This window comes from Chamaea fasciata, unplaced genomic scaffold (genome assembly GCF_029207755.1).
Source record: "Chamaea fasciata isolate MVZ Bird 193981 ecotype frontalis unplaced genomic scaffold, bChaFas1.0.hap1 SCAF_2, whole genome shotgun sequence".
Lineage (NCBI taxonomy): Eukaryota > Metazoa > Chordata > Aves > Passeriformes > Sylviidae > Chamaea > Chamaea fasciata.
In genome coordinates, this window is record NW_027094087.1 from 111,013,679 (window position 1) to 111,031,530 (window position 17,852).

General features: G+C 42.3%; 1 protein-coding gene across 3 annotated transcripts in view; it reads left to right on the top strand.

Annotated features, from left to right (window-relative positions):
* The first annotated feature begins 2,122 nt into the window (after positions 1 to 2,122).
* LOC136285640 (V-set domain-containing T-cell activation inhibitor 1-like) overlaps positions 2,123 to 17,852 on the top strand; it is a 31,157-nt gene continuing 15,427 nt past the window's right edge. For all 3 annotated transcript variants that reach the window (XM_066177068.1, XM_066177070.1, XM_066177071.1), the window contains exons 1-2: positions 2,123 to 2,215; positions 4,644 to 4,763. The gene's annotated coding sequence lies outside the window, so the exon portion shown is untranslated. The remainder of the gene's footprint in view (positions 2,216 to 4,643; positions 4,764 to 17,852) is intronic.

Sequence of the window (17,852 nt, forward strand, 5' to 3'; positions counted from 1 at the left end):
TTTTTTTTTTTTTTTTTTTTTTTTTTTTTTTTTGCTAGGTGGTACTTAATCACTAAACAGAGCACTTGGAGGACAAAACACAAGAAAAACTTGTATTTAAAGACATAAAAGGATGTAGCGGAAAAGACTATTGAAATCACTGGACACACAGGGGAATTACTTCAGCTGATGGTTTAAATTTCAGTTTGCTCAATGCACGTAGAGAAGGAATTAGCCTGTGAAGCGTTAGGGAAACACTGTCACATCCTTAAACTTTGTTAGGGAGTGATTTTCTTTTATCCGGAGCAGGACGTGGCACCTCTGAGTCAGATTCCAGCAACTGAGTTAACTTGGACAATACTTCTGTTGTTGTGAGAGGAGCTCTCAGAGCAGGATTAGGATCATCCAGAAGAGTAGCTCTCAGAAGAGCGTCAGGGAAAAAAAACCCAGTAATATGACTTTCTCTGGACATTCGTGCAGCCACAGATGGTTTTGGTACTTCATCAGGAATTCTAGCCTTGGAAGCCTTCCACTTTAGTGCTTCAGTGCTAGAGAGTAAATAATTTCTGCAAACTCAAGTTTTTTTCCTCTGGTCTGTCTTACACCCATCTAAATATGAGTTGCATCAAGCATTCAAAGCTTTCCAAAAGTGAAGTGCCTCAGGAAATACTCTGGATTATCACTGCCACAGGAGAGAACAAGCAGCTCCATTACAGCCCTATTTGAGCGGGAAATACTGCTGAAATACTACCATGAAGCTGACTGATTTATCAAGTCTTTTGAAACAATTAAGTAGGGTGTGGGTGGCTTTGTTTGTATTCTAGTGCAATGAAAGATGATTTCTAGACTTTTTTCAATTATTTAACTTCTAGCTAAATATAAAAAAAAAATCCAACAAAAACTAATCAGGCTTATTCTAAAGTTTAAGTAATTTTTTTTTGGCATGAGAGTTACATATTAATATTTAAATTTATCCAGCATGATTAAATAGCAAGCTCTCTACTTAATCCAAGGAGAGTAGGAGCTGAGATGAATGAGAACAGTGGTTACATTACTGTTATTTATTTTAAGAGTAATTATCATTTAATACTTTTTAATAATAATTCCAATCAATGGGTATGCCTTTATAGCATGTTTATATAATGTAAAGTTCAACACTAACAGTGCACTCAGAAGTGTGTGTGTACATCTGTAAAGTAAATAAAGGGAGATGTCAGAAGGATTCAGTTCAATGCAAGAGAGACTACCCAGAAACTGGCAGTTTGAATAAGTGTTGAACAGAATCCACCAAATATATTTTTCCACAATTGCTGAATTGTGCAATTATGCAACTATGTGCAAAAAACCCCTCACCCTAGTGAAGAAATTCCCTTGGCAGCAAATGCCCATTGAAAGAAAAACATAAATTTCTTTATGAAGTGTGAGAGCAAACTATGCCAGACCCACAGCTGAGCCCACAGCTCAGTGAGATGCAAGAGCTCTCAAGGAGAAAAAGAAAGGCTTCTGCCATGGCTGGCTGAAAACAAAAGGGGTAAATATTGCTCAGTACCTGCACATCAAAAGCAGAGAGCCAGGGGAAATGCAATGCTTGATTGCAGAGCAAATTAAATAAACAGCTTTTTTTTTGGCACTGTAAAGTTTGGAAAGACATGCTTAGAAACTGCAAGGGGTAACCTCTGTGTTCAGCTGTACAGGAAACCAAATACCTGAACTTCAGTCAAAACTAATTGTAAGAGAAGAGGTTTTTAATGATTTTCTTTTCTCAATAGAAAGAACTAAGCAAAGTCTTCAGTGCCTGCTTAAGCTGAGAGACAAGGGTTGTCTCAGAAACACTTGCAAAATCCTTGCTCTGAACATTCCCAAACAGCACATTCATGCAAAGAAATGTTTAACTGTAGGACCAAAGGTAGGGAAGCCCTCCTAGAAAAAACTGCAATACCCGAAGGCTGGATTATCATAAATAGCTAAATTCTGGGAAGAGATCAAAGGTGGATGTTCTTGAGCTTTTTCTATTGGTAAAATGGTAGCTTGCAAGCCCTTACGTCAGCTGAACGTGCTGCAGTTGAGAGCCAACAACAATTCCATTTATTCCTCAGCTTAGCTGCAGAAACAGCCCCTGAGTCACTGCTCACGTCCTGCCCCGCTCCAGCACTTCCTTATTCTCAGGAGAAGCTCCGTGCAGCAGCACATTTGGATTTCAGCACGTGCACAGAGAACACAGGGAGATTCCAGAAAGGTAAGCGAGATCAAGTTTTCTGTCTTGAACGGGAAAGTGCTAAAATTGCAGTATTTGGCGGATGGGTTTTGGCTGAGGTCTTTTACACTTGCTTCAGGTGATGTAGCCAGGGGAAAAATTTAAAAAGAAACAATGTGGATTTGCCTTAGGGTTTGTTTTATTTTTCCTTTGTTATAAGTGACAGTTTGCCAGGAAGAGGTAACAATTTGAGAGGAAAAACTGCAGATTGAGGGGGTTCCCAGTTGTGTAACTGATCTCCCCTGTGCTGGCTCCCAGCTGGGGTGTGCTTAGACTGCAAAATGGAAAGTGACACCACCACTAAAACAAAAGGCATTTCCAACCAATTTTCTCACTGAGTACCGCTGTGCCTTTGTTTCTGCTGTTATAGTTTTGCTTTTGCTTAGTCACTAAATTGACACACTGACAGAAGGGACTGAACAGGGAGCCTCAGTTTAGTGAAATTCAGAGGACAAACACTAGGCTTTCAATCAAACATTTGATTGAAAACAATCAAATCCCACTTACTGCCTCAAAATGTCACCAGAGCAAGAGCAAAGGCTCAGGACATTCAGCATCCTAGCCACACCAGAAAGGGAGCTCTAGGTAACTTTTCAGGTTCTGAATGGTTTCTGTTCACAAACTGGCAGAGAGTAACTGCAGCTGGAAAGGAAGGCAAGAGGTCCCAGGGTACTGAGCAGCACACACAGAGCCACAGAACCCAAAATCCAGGCTGCAAGTAGTGAAGAAGTGTGAGATTGACAAGACAAGAAAGAGGGCAAACAACTGCACAGGAGGGGTTTCCCAATCTGAGTCACTGTGGTTTCTGTTACAAGTGGTGGAGGACTTTGGATTTAAAAAAAAAAAAAGAGAGAACCAACTTCTGTTGCACAAGCAGGCTTCAGGCAAACTTGGTGCCTTGGTTTTGACAAATTTATATTAGATTAATTAGAAAACAAACCACAAATACTACACAGCAATAGATGTACGTGCCAGTCCCTATAACAGGGTGTTTAAAACAACTTTCTTATCTTAAAACCTAATTTTCTTCTTGATCGTTTGTCTCCTCCTTGAGAGGGGACTGTACCCACCAAATTAATGCAGGGACAGAGGAAGGAAGGAGAGAAACACCTGGGGAAAGTACAGAGTAACAGATACCACAGAATCCAATTTCTCACACCTCCTCCCTGTGAACCTGGCTCAGACCCCTCAAAAGCCTGCTCAAGCCAGATAGTTTTGCTTTTTTGAAAGCTAAATAGAAGTGTTTCACCATTTGACTAAAAGTGAATCCTAAAAAAGAAGTGAAATGACACAGCTATAGATTTCAGTTCTCATTAAATCAAAAAGCTTGCCATTACTTGGAGCTTAATCTTGCTAACACAAGTGTGAGTAGTGCAAAGATGGAAATCAGCACAGATTTTTCATTCTAGAGAAATTTTTTATCTCTTTCTGGAAAGGGAGAAGGGGTGATAAGAAATTTTCAGCTCCAAGGGCTCTTCTTGTAATACAGACCAGATTATTGGAATATTTACCAAGGTAAGCATTACAAAAAAGTCTCTGACACACTTTCCCCAGTTGGGAAAGTCCTAAAAAAAGATTGCATGGGTGTATACTACATTCAGGAGATTGATCTTTTGGTAGAACAGTCACCAGTTCTGGATATTTTTTCTCCAGAAAAGCCACTCAGTGGTTGGGGGTGTATGAGGGGATGGGTGGGAGAAGAACATTTCACTCTACAAAAGAAAAAAATATACATATTCTTGAAAACAAAACAAACCACCAGAAAAAAAAAGCCCCATCAACACCACCATCACACCTACAGGTGCAGTCAACTCTTTAAGGGGCTTCTTGGATTTTCCCACCCTCTCATGGTAAATGGCACCTACAGTTTTCTGCTAACATAAAACAGAGACCTGTTGGAGGAGATCCAGAAGTCCACAAAAAGGGTCAGTGCTGGAGCACCACTCCTCTGAACACAGGCTGAGAGAGTGGAGGTTGTTCAGCCTGGAGAAAGCTCCTTGGAGATCTCAGAGGGGATTTCAGGGGTGGTAAGAAAGAGACTTTTTACCAGAGCCTGTAGTGACAGGACAAAGGACAAAAATTTTTAACTGAAAAAGGGTAGATGCCGGTTGGACATCAGGAAAAAATCCTTTACTGTGAGAGTGGTGGGGCACCAAAATGAGTTGCCCAGAGAAGTTGTTGATGTCCCATCCTTGGAAGCATCCAGGCCAGGTTGGATGTGCCTCTGAGCAAGCTGGCCTAGTAGAAGATGTCCTTGCCCCAGGCAGGGGGGTTGGAACAAGATGATCTTTCAGGGTCAAATCCAACTCATTTGATGCTTCTATGATGAGTACTTAAGAATCCTTTGAAAGAGTTTATCTGGTTTGTCTTTCACACCCCTCTCACCTTCCTCCTCTGCACTGTGCTACAGCCTTCCCTCCCTCTCAGGACAAGGAGCCTATAGAGCAACAGCCTCCTATGGAAACTGAGCATCCCTAAACAGCCACCAAAGGTGCCAGGACATGCCCATGACTGAGCTTTGGTTCAACAGGTGAGAGGAATAAGGGGAGGAGAGGAAAGTGCATATAAACTCTTCTTTGAGCAATGAGGTACTTTTCTGCCACAGTCCATTAAATATACACACACAAACACTGAACGTGAACATACTTCACTGAGCGTAGCTCATTGAACACTGACAATTTTCAGGGGCATTTGAGGGTGTATATACATTGTGAATGTACCTGCAGTCATATGTTTCAAAGCAGCCTGAGCCTCAGAGACTCCCATTCATTGATTTCATTTGGCATCTGCTCATATGTTTTTAAAACAGCACCTCAACACCTTGAGGCAAATCCTAGCCCCAGAGGAAGGTGTGGTGCAGGGGTGCCTGTGCTAAAAGGAGCTGGAGAAGTGCTACTGTCTTACTGTAGCACTGCATGGGCATGAATTCCATGTGCTGAAAGGGGAGTTATTAGTTGCACCACTCCAATACCCAAAGTTTCACTCCGAATTCGCTTCTGTTCTATAAAAAGAGAACACTGGTGAGTGGTGTAATCCAGCTTTTGCTCGGGGTAGTTGAAGAATGTAACATTATTACAGAGTGGGAAGGATGGAGAAAACAGGCAAATTATTCATCTAGATAACTATGATGGGTTATAATCTGTAGGGTTCTAATTTTTTAAATTATTTCTACAACTTAGTTTTGCATGTATTTTCCTCTCACACCACCTCGAGCATATGTTACCATGCCATTTTCCATATTATTTTATTCCACTTACAATCTCCTTGCAAGGCTGCTGAAAAGAGCAGGCTAAATGAGATGAAGGAGACTGCTGTTTGCTTGATATTTTTTTGCCTTCCATCAGTTTATGAATATAATTAGTTGCATAGTCCAAACACATTTTTCAACTAAGTACATTTAAGTGTAATCTCCAACGCTGTCTTTGCTTCTAACATCTGAGAACCCCATGTTCTACATTGGCATGTGCTTAAGTTCTGAACCAGAAGTTTTTTGTAAAAGCAAAAATGCTTTCAACTCCTTTATCAAGAGTCTTGCCAGGACAATGATTGCTATCACCGCAGAGGTCAGATCTAGAGCCAAGCAGATCCTTCCCACTGTATATCCAAAGAGGACTGATTTATTTTGACATCAGGAAAGGGAAGAGCATACAGAACTCCATATACTACCTCCTTGAGGTAGACCAGCTTAAACTTGCTTGTTCTTCTTACCCAAATGCAATTTACTATCCAGAGGGTGAGATTTTCTTTAAATAGCAATAGCATTGACGAAGGGAAAAATGGAGATGCCCACAAGCATTTGAGAAACCCACAAGGTGAGAAGAAATGGAGACAGGAGTGTCACCACTTTTCCAGCTCTACCACAGATCCAGCAAGGGCCATGCCATGGTTAATTCACTCCCAGACACTCCTCACTCAGTCACCCATAGAAACGCTTCTGAAGACTCAGGCTGCAAGCCAAGTTCTCCTGGCAGTTGGCAGGACTAGAGGTAGCATTGTACTTATACTTCTCAGAGATCTTTGAAAGCAAAGCATAGAATCACGGAATGACTAGGTTGGAAGAGACCTTCAAGATCATTGAGTCCAACCCAGCCCTAACGCCTCAACTAAATCATGGCAGCATGATCCTGTATGAATCTAAAGGCCCATAGTGATAGGATCTATAGAGTAGAATCTATCAGAGCTTCTACTGTCTCCTATAACAAAATCAATATTCTTTTACAGAATAATCTAAGATGAGGAAGGATTTTTTCTTGACAAGAAAGTCTGCAACAACACGTGAGGATGGGACTCCCTAGGGTCCCCATGTTGTGTTGCATTTCTACTTTTTAAATCCTCTGCTGGGAAAGGGAGCACGGGCATGATATCAAAAGCTTTAGGGCTAAATGGTTTAGCTGGAAAGGTCCACTCTACAAGATAGCTAGAGAGTCAGGGGTCAGAATTTTGTTTCATTTCATCCCTAAATAAGACTCATGGTAAGTCCCTGTGCTGTAACACATTTTACTACATCCTCCCCCATTTCTTCACTCACCACAGAGGAATGAAGCAGAAAAGAGTGTGTTGATTTGTACTAGAGCGTTGTCATCCATCCAATAAGTGTACTCTGGGAAAGCCTAATCCCATAAACATTTCTTGGGCCTACACTTGGGATCTATTAATGCCAAGGAAAGCAGCAGAGCATTGCTGAGCACAAACTCCTGTTATGATACCAGGATAGAGCTGCAACAAGTGCCTGGATGAAACCTTCAGAGTCTCAAACCAAAAAGCAAAACACCCAATTAAGATCCAGCAGAGCTCCATGGTAGGTCTGTCTAGGGGATCTTTGAATTTCTTCATGGGAAACTTCTGTCCTCAAAGATTACCCTCCACACACTTAATTTCACCTTTTGAGAACCTCACTGTGGCTACAATTTTCATGGTGGTCATGGAACAAAGCCATTTTATTAGAGGTGTTTTCCAAGTAGTGCTTTCACTGAAGCTGAACAACTCAATTCAGATGGAGAGTGACCAGCACAAGCTGATCTGAGCCAGTGCAGCTTTGCTGGATTGGTGTGGTTGGCAGCATGTCCCTGCTCAGCCCAGCTGCAGATGTGTCCCACGCCTCAGGAGGGAGAGAAGGATCTTGGTTAAAATCCACCTTTATATAGCTTGGTTCCTATTTTCTCTTACTCTTATGTGTTGAGAGATGCATGAACAAGTTCCCACTCAGAAATAGTCCTCATGTCAAGGGTTATCTCCAGGGGGTGTAAATGGAAACTTCAGCTCCAATGTACCTTGCATTTGCAGGCTGTAATGCAGGGATCTGGGGATGAAGCAGAGCTCAGGGAGGTAACACAAATCATGGCAAGGCCACCACTGACTTCCTACCAGCAAGGTGTGGATCAGAGACACCCCATGTCTTGCTCTGGTTAGGCCAGGGCTGGTATTTCATCTTAAGCGGCTCCAGAATGGGGGCTGAAAGGCCTAGACATCTTACCATCCCTGAACAACTGCATAGAAATAGGATTGTTTCCATTTCTGAAACCTGTGTTCTGTTTCAGAGCTGCTCTCAGGTGTTCAGTGTCCTTCAGCTGCCAATTCAATCTCTCAAATGATGGTTTACAGCTCGAGTGATTATAGAAAAGCCAACATGCAACACACTTAGTTCAGTCCTCTAAATAAACAGTCCTAGAAGCGCTAAGATCAGCTTTGAGTTCCTCACAGTCTGGGTCACTGAAAGACAAAAACTTAACAAGACTCTTCAAATCCCATCTGGTGGCAGGACAGGAATGTAAGGGCTTTGAACTACTACATATTTGAACATGAGATCAGCATGTTAACATCTAGAGAAGTTTTCCGTGAGTGCTCTGAGGAAGTGCTTCAAAACTAAGTCATGTAAACTTCACATACTTTGAGTGCTTCCGACAAATAATTCCTCCCTTGGGTTGACCCCAGAAGCTACTGCTTTGTTTAACAGCAGTCAGTTAAAGCACGGGACAAATCACACCACATAACTACTAGCTGACTTTCCACAAATGTGTCAGCAAGGGGAGGGGAAAAAACCCAAACTTGTTCCATGACATATTCTCACAAATGGACATTTGTGTCTGCAGAAAGGGCAGCTGTAATGTTTAATGCCATTCCACAGTGCTCTAAAGATCCAAATACAATACTTTGTTTGCCTGCATTACAATGAGGCCTCAAGATGTTTGGCAGCCACCTGTAAACTATGCACAATGCCATACCTAATCAATTAGCACTTGGTACTTTCCCATCTGAGGACATCACATCCCTTTTCCTTTGAGAGTTTGGGATGCAGTAGGCTGCACAGAAGTCCCACCTAACACTCCTCCCCACTGCCCCAGCTGAAGTTACGAGATGCAGTTTGGGTAAGAATCAGGTGATTGTCACATTCCCATCAAGGATCAATCAACTCGAGTTCCCGTTGAAGGCATCAGCTCTTTTTACCAATAAGCAAAGACAATCTGGAGAAGGAAACCTGCCTTGCCAAATCAAAGTTTCTGTGCAGTTTTCACTCCAAGTTTAGTCATTTCCAAAGGCCCAAGTCTGGCCATCTCTTACCACAAATACTCAGAACTCGAGCTTCGGGCACATCGAAAAGATGGGTTTTCATGAAGAGCTGGTGGCAAGAGAGGCTGTGAACTCAGACATTCCAGCTGTGGGAACAGGACTGGCTCAGGGAAAATGTCCCTTCCCAGATGTTTTGAAGACCCACTCAGTCGCTACATCTGTCTAGAGTAAAAGTACATTGCAATGACAAAAATCCTCCGGGATACAGCTTTGTTAGACGTCTCCCTGGAAGTGTCTACTTCCCTGGAATCTGAGGGCATAGCAGAAAAATCAATTGTTTACTTTAGCAGCAGCAGCTGTGCATTGAATAACATTGTGTTTTAGGAGAGTTTGACTGCAGTGGAAACACAGTGATAAGTACTTTGAGGCATACACATAAGGACATCCCTTCCATCCAAACACCACAGCATACTACAAGATGCCAAAAGTGCCCAGCCAGATATGGTCCTGCCTCTACCCTGCACATGGATAAATAATAAAGTATTTGGCCTATGATTTTAAACATTTTGTGCAAGAACAAAATAGAGGAAGGTAGTCTTTTCTAAGAAAAGTGCAGTAAGCATTCTTAACTATAGAAACACAGAGATAAACAATAATCTGTCACATATATAGAAACACAGTTCCTTCAGCTGATAGTTTATATGTCTTGCTCTCACAGAAGACAGGGCTATTCACTAGTGTTCACAGTTCTCAGTGTGTATGATATGAGAGAAAGCTCAGATCCTGTCTCTGATTTAGGTCTGTTTGTACCTTGAGAGATCACTAAAGCAGAGACTATCAGAGCTTGAGAGTAACCAGGTTAAAAGTTACCACAGCTTGGATGGTCAACATTTATGTCATGACTCCAGGAAATGTGAACAGAGAAACACTTGAGAAGGCTGGACCTTACACCTCATAGCCATAACCATCTGCTCAGTTATGGATGGCCTCATAAAGGACACAGGTTCTCTGATAGCCCAGGAGAAGATATCCAAGGATTCAGAGTTCTTAGGTGATATGCGAGATTTCCACTCACACACCCCCTTGATTTTTGACATGGCTGGAACAACCAGTGCATCTTTCTGCCCTTTATACTCCAAGGCACATCATACACCCAACCAGCAATTAGCTGCCGTACAATACACATATTTAACAGTGTTTCCAAAATCACTGGCACAGACAATCTCTGTAGTGCTCCAACCCATTTCCCTGGATTTCCAAAGAACAGGTGTTATCTAGGTGGTGCAAAACCTCATCTCTTGTGCACAGCTCCAGCTCAGAGGGTGCCAAAGCAGATGTGCCACAGCCACTTGCTACTGTGCAGAGGAGCTTTGTGTCTGTGGCACTGCAGAGACTGAAACAGCCCCTGCAGCTACCCAGAGATGTCAGATCACAACAGTGGAGCTGCAACCTGTTCCTGCTCTTGCAGAAGCAGGTCCTAGGGTAAAAAATCTAGTGTGAGTTGGCATCAGAAGATATTTCACATGGTGTTAATCAATGGAAAGGAAAGAGCATGAGTTCAAGGGAAGTAAGGAAGAGTGTTGGGAGCAGGGAGATGTCACACAAGTAGAACTTCAGCCAGAGCACTCTTAAGACTTCTCAAGAACACTGGTGAAGGTAAATGTTGCTGGTTTGGAAAGGAAAGGGTTCAGTCATTTGGGGGAAGGCAAGTTCTAAAGACCCAACTCTGGGTCAGTGCAACGCTCTGCTGAGTTTTCAAGCCTTATCTGGTCTGTGCATTTCACACCTTCAACTTCCACTTTAAAGAAGATAGGCTGCAAAGCTAAGTTCACCTAAAACTTTCACAGGGGGATTTCCTACACTGAAAGTGTAGAACCACAAAGAGGTCGGGCTGATCTTTCACAGCATGAAACCTTGTGGTTCTGCACAAACTGGTGCTCTTTCTTTTCAAATAATTGCTTGCCAGCATGCTCCAAACAGCACAAGCATCTAAATGAAATGCTGTTTGGGATCTCTGACACTGAGTAAGATCTAGTTTGGTGCACTCTAGACTACACAAAAGACAAGACAGCAGCAACCCATGTGCTGCTCCCCTGCTGTAGATGCAGCTGTCCGCACAGCCAGCAAGTTCCTTCATAAAAGAATCTCACACAGTTGATCCAGTGACTCATTGCTTAGGTACTTTGTTTGGGCCCAGGGCCATATGTAAAGGGACCTCCACCACAGCCCACAGGATGACCCCATGGTCCCTCAGGATGACCCTACTATCCACTACCAAGTGACCGCCGGATGCTATTGCAACACGAGACATCTGGGCAGAATTTATTAGCCTGATGCCATCTGGCTGCTTCCAGATATTCATTCTCCAGCCTACTTCCAGCTGTGTCCTACTTTCAGATGACAAGTACTGTGCTCTCTGGTATTAAATATACTCACTGGTGAAAGGGTTATGTGGCCACCACCAAAATAAGCATCCTCTGAAATAATGAGAGAGTTCATTACCAGAGCTCCTGTCTCACTGAACCATTTCACCATAGAAGAGCAAATGAAAGACTATTTAAAAAGTCAATAACAGCCCCCCCACACACACAAGTTCTTGGAAGCTACAATAAATTTACATACTGGGTTGTCATCTTTAGTTATTAAGTTCAAGGACTAGTTTAACTTTTCCTCTTCTGTCAAAATTCAAACAGCAGCACCAGCTAATTGCACAAAGATGCAATTATCAGTTCACAACCTGGTTTCTTAAGAAAAGCAAGGTTTGTGGGGTCAAGCAAAACACCTGCTTAATTCCTCCCTCTTCGCCCCAGCATACCTTATAGCCCTTTGACAAATCTTCCAAAAATAGGAAAATAAAAAAAATCTCCAGAGATTCTCTTCTCAAGGCAAGAGAAAAGACTAAACTGAGAAAGTCCTGTAAAGTTAGCTTTTGAATCCAGGGAATTTGTGTTAGAGGGTAAAAGCATTAAAGTCAGGAGACATCAGAGAACCCATGCCAGAATTCATTTGCCTCTCTTGCACTTTTCTCTCAGCAGTTATGGAACAACAGTTCATCTTCCCTTGACAGAGGCAGTCTATCAGGGAATGCAATATCCAATGCAAAACATTTCCATGTCAACTGCTGCTATCTTCCCTCAGTGCTAAATTCATCCTTTGTAAAACTGTCTGTAATGCTGCTGTATCTGGATTTCCTATTCTCTGTCCTAGTTATCCCAGGGCTTGCAAGGATGCAGAGCTGATTTTCAATAGGAAGGGGAAGTCACAGAAAGAGATTGCTATGAGAAATGCAACAACAGCATAAGAAATTGTGGCTTCCATCTTACACCATTCCTTTGCTTTCTCCTGGGAGAAGAGACCTTTTACTGTCCACTGGGGGAAAGGGGAGAGCAGGAATGGGTGGAAATGGGTTTGGACTCTTTGAAACCAGAACTGTTGGTCACCTTCCAATTCTAGAAGGGCAACACTTCAACTCAGCACAGCTTTCATTTAAAAGATCATTCACAAAAAATATCCTCTGAAGTCCTACAGTCTCCAACAGGAAAGGTGAGGCACTGAACCACCACAGAAAAAGGAAAAGTAACACACAGCCCTTCCCCACCAAGACACAAACAGAGATAAAAATGAAACAACTTGCAGTAGGTCCCACATTTACCTAAAGGAGAGAGCAGGCAAGATGAAAATTCATTTATATGCTCATAGCCATAGGAGGAACTCTAGGGCATAGAACATAGGAAGAAGCCATGGATAATATGGCCATTCATAAATCTTTTCAAAAAGCAGGGGTTGGGGAAGCAGTTCCATGCGGAGGAGGGGGTCAGGTTTAAGCCTGCAATATTTGGCAACTCTCAGTCTTATTTTTGTCACTGGTTCAATAGTCCTTGAACCACTAGGACTCCTTCTTTTTACTAGTACAAAGTATTCTATGAGTACTTTGTGCTTTACAGTGGGCATCCATGGAAAAAGACAAGTTGGGCTCCTGAAGAAGGGACCGGCTTTTCCATTTCTTAATTATTTACTCATCTGGTTTTTTCCTTGCATAAAAAAAGGTGCCACCAGAACCTGCAGAAATATCAGAGATAATTCATCAGCACACCAGTGGTACTGGGTACATGCTATGAATTACTTGGGCAAAGTCATTCTATAAACAGCTCCTCCCTCCTCAAAAAGTTCTCACAAACTGCAGTTGCAGGTCTGTTTACAAGAACTGTGAGAAAACAAACCTCAAATAAAACCCAGACACCTTCACTTTTGCTTTAAGTGAGCAATGCTCCTCAAGAGACCAGTTCAGGCAGAGACCAGCTGGTTTTGGTTCAGTGGCTCTGACTGAGCTGAATCAGTGAACTCATTATTATCATTGATTGGCCCCAGGATTCGTTCCAGGTCTATAAAAACTTTATGATGAACAGTTGCTTATAAACGTGTTCAAACAACTGCATTTTGTGTCTGAGTAGAACACTAGATGTGACTCAGGTGGTTTCTCTTGCTCAGAGGAGCTGATGCCAGGGTTTATCTTCCAGGTGTACAAACCTTCAGCAAGTGATTCTGTCAGTTCAGTCCCAAGTGAACACTATTCTTCCAGGGAAGAGCCAAGCAAAGTTACACCAACCGTGATTAAGTTTCTCAGTTTCTTTCTCTCCTCTCACCCTGGCACCCTGAACTTCCATTTTCAGACCCACCATTCACAGCATTTCCACATCCAATGCAACAGTTTCAACAGCATAAGCTGCTAATTAGCCTCATTTACCTGTCAGGCTCATCAATTTGGTAATGAATACTTAACTCCGTCCAATAGAACAAATACATTTTCTGAACTTGTTCCAACTTTCTTCCTCTTCTCGCCCGGTAGGAAATATAAATCCTACTGATACTGGCATTACAATTAAGTGATGAGATATACTGTCCTAAGAGGTCTGATAGAGGAAATAATAATCAGACTGTTGAGCCTTGGTATTGTTATATGTATCACTAACAACCACATCTTGTAAAAAGAAGCTCTTTTTGAGACATTATGCAACTAAAAATAGCTAAGGGAAGAGAGGAATCACAGTAAGGAAAAGAAACTGGTAATCCTGGAGCTTGTTGCTAGCAGAAAAAAACATCTGCAAGTCAGGATTTTCCCTGTTCGCACAGCAGTGGGCTGGAAAGTAATTTTGGAGATTAGAAACTCTCTGGCATTAGTGTGTTACACTTCCTCCTAGACAAGCACCAAACAAAAGTAAATAAAGGCATTTTATTGACTATTCTGTCAGCCCAAAGCAGTTTCTTGAGCCTGAAATAGTTTCCCTTCTGCTCCCTAAGAAATTCCCCCAGAATGTCCCCTTCTCCCTCTCCCTTGTGATTAGGCTATATCTGCTACCTGAATTCAAAACTTCCAGAGGAGGGAGTTTTCCTCTTTCCTTCCCTGGGCAGATAACATTTACCAAGGGGCTTTTATAATCCTGGCTCAGTGTGAAAGGTAACTGCAGACTGGACAGGAAAAACCCACACCTTCAAAATGGATTGTTTTGGAGTTTTACAATCTTAACAGCTCGATACTGTTCTCAGGATAGTCTGGGTTTTTATCTTAAAGATCTTCTCATTCCAATCCCTCTCCAGGGGCAGGAACCTCTTCCACTAGACTGGGTTGCTCAGAGCTCCATCCATCCTGGCCTTGGGTTCTTAGTGTTCAGTAACTCAATTATTGTCAAGTTACATCCTCTCTAAGTTTTATGGTGCTTCAGCTGCACTCTGTCAAGACACTGGACAGCCAGGATGAAGAGCAAGGTAAAAGGAATCACTTTTATGAGCTTTTAGACACTTAGCAGCTGTAAACAGTGGAAGAAACTGAAGCTGTTCAGACATCCCAGATGTCAGGCAGAGAGCTGAGGCCAGACAACATGCCTTCTTTCAGCATTTCCAGGCTCCAGCTGGCAATGCAGCCAAAACGTACTCCCACTTAAATCACAGAGCCTGGCTGAACCAGAGGGCTGGAGCCTGCCTGGACTTGGGAAGCAAGAAGCAGCTGCTGCTGCGATGCTCACCCCTCTTTAGCAAGAGGGAGCATCCTGTGTCACATCTCTCTGGCAGCCACAAGCTCTGCTCTCCCTTTCCATCATTTCAGGCAGCAATACCCTCTCTACCCTGCTTTTCCAAGAAGCCTGAACCATCCTTGTGCGTGTGTAGCTTGCATATGCCAGGAACTCCTTTACCTTGACTTTCCTTGAGGAAGAGCTCTAATAATCATGATGTTTCCAATGCAAGCAGAGGAGCTCAGCCCATTGAATGATGGAGCTGCAAACTATTTGCAGAAATTTAAATTAGGTGGAGACATTTTGGTGTAGGGAGGTTTCTGCAAGTAACAGACTACCAACAGAATTAGGCTTCCATCCTCATCATTGACAAGACAGAATTATTTCACACAGGGAATCTCTAATCCACGTGGCACGCAGCCCTTTAAGGCAAGTAATAACTACAATGGGAGGGAAAGGCATGAGACAAAGAGCAAGGAGGAATACCTGCCAACCACACCCATACCATGCAAGAACTTCCCACATAATTCAATCCATTTTGTTCCTTCTTGCCTGTATCTGTCTTGCAAGGAGCTGTATTCAGGAATTTCTACCACTTGATAAAATTAATACATAATTCACGTACAGAGGACCAGAAGAAGGGTAGTGAGGTATTTTTATTTCACCCATCTTCTCTCCTACTCCAGTAAGTTTCTCCTCCGTTTGTTTCATGCAAGAACCTCACACACATCCCAGTCAGTAAGAAGCCTAAGTAATCATTTCAGAGACTATGGCACACTTGCAAAGAAGTTGAGTTCTCTGCTCCAAAGTGCTGCCAGCAACCCAAACTGGATCATCACTCCTCAAAACTAGCTCTCATTTTTACATCTTGTGATGGTTTCAGGTTGAAACCCGGTGGAAACACTAATTTGTGTAGTGGTTTTATATTTGTTTATTTTTGTTCCTTGAATTATGTGTAGTGGTTTGAGTGTTTACTAGAATTATTTACCTTTTTTTTTTTCTCTGAGATAGGATTAGGGGAAAAGTAAAGCAGGTTTAAAATATAAAAGGATATAAAGACAGGTCTATTAACAAAACTACAAGAGAGGAAAAAAAAATAAATAAGAATTACAATAAAACCTTTAAAACACTTCTCTTGTCTCATAAGGTTTTTTCTCCAGATCATCTCCTTTAGAAGTATTAGTATTGGTCAGTGATGTATTAATCCAAACATTTTCGCTCATATCAGTTAAATTAATAATCCTCCAGGACTCTTGACATAATTTAATCTAAGGATCATCGTAGCTGCTTCGTTGTTGAGTACGCCAGAGTCAGGCAATACCACTGATTTAAGGGTTAGTTTGAGCAGATATCAGTGGAAAAAAAGCCCCCAGTGAAGAAAAAATAATTAAATCCTTATTTCCATGTTAAGATTGTAGCCTACAATACCACTGTTGGCTAAACAACAGTAAAATAAACCATTATACAGAGATAAATAGAAGCAGATGTCCAGGCAGGAACTGCCTCCAAAATAAGAAAAAAAATATATAACACAGATTCAGCTGAATGAATCCTTGTCTCTTTCTACATTGTCACTTGGGAGCTACATTTTTTAGGCTACAGTTTCCTAAAAGGCAAAGCCTCACACACCTATGCCTTTTTCCCATAACTAATCTCTTGAAAGAAGAGATCTTTATTTTTGAGAAGAATAATTTATTCACCAAAAGAGGAAAAAAAAAATATTTTGTTGGAACTGGAAGATAAAGAGCAGTGGAAACTCTCAGAAAAGCAAAAAGGAATTGAGAAAAAGAAGAACTTTTGTGGGAGCTGTCAGGAGGACTTTACAAAAAGGAACAATGGCTTTTTTGGTCTTATTCCAGAAGCTTCATCAAAGGGCATGAGACTACCACAGAGCACTAGTTACAAGGACTAAGTCTCAGCCATGAGCACGAGGTCAGGCAAAGGAGGGGATACATCTCCTGCTGCTTAGGCTGTGCCTCCTGAGATGTGAGATCTGCAGAACTCAATCCCAGGAGGGCTTAGGACAGGCAAGACAGGGATAGGTGGGGCTGGGAACACTTGCGAGGGATTTAGAGCGAAGGATTTCCTCCCTATGCCAAGAGTCTTTCCAACACGAAGAAAGCAACTGAAGGGCACTGCCCTGCCATACAGCACCAGCGTTCTCTTGAAAAGCTAAATGCTCAATGTGGCACTTATCTCACACAGAGAATAAAGCAGGTTTTAAGAGAATGGGGTGAGGGCCCACTACTGAAAATTACAGACGGATGTCATGCCAAACTGCCAAACTATGACCCCACAAGCAGCAGTGACACAACATCCATCTGGGATCTGAGTACAAAAAATCCTTCTCCTTCTTGGATTTGCCTTCACACAAGGGAAACGAGCACATGGCAGACACAAAATCTTTCAGAAATAACAGCTGGAATTACAGATGCCATGGATCTTGACCATCTGAGAATTCAGTCAGACCAGACTTAACACAAAACCACCAAATACCCACAAGACTGAAGCATCATTTGCTCAGGGTTGAATTCTGTTCACTTGCATACCAAGAGCGTGCTTCCTTCCCCCTGAAACTTGAAACGAAACGTGTCACTTTTAGCATCAGTCCCCTGAGCCACCAAACCCTTCCCATTTCACAAAGCCACAGACTACTTCAGTTTAGTCTGACAGCTATTTAGAACAACTGTTCTGAAATCAAAAACACTGTCTAGTTTCCTGAGGCTTCCAGTCTGCTAAGTGTGCGAGGTCATACACAGTCCATTTTTGGCCAGACACCACTGGAGTTTTTGCTATTTTCCTTCTAACCCTTGGGAAGATGTTTATGTTTGGATTCTGGAAACTGATCCATTATAAACTGAAACTCCTGCTTTCCCTACGCATTTTATTTCATACACAGAGATAAATTTCTCCTTACCAAAGCGATTTGTTTAAAAGCCAGAGAGGCTCTAAGTCCCTGCTGCAATACCTGTATGTGGTACTGTGGAGCAAACAAGGATCAACAGGGGTAGGAAAAGTTCTGGACCACAAGTCTGGTGAGGAGTAGCTGTGGGAGCTGAGGATGTTCAGCCTGAAGAAAAGAAGGCTCAGGGAAAATCTTATTA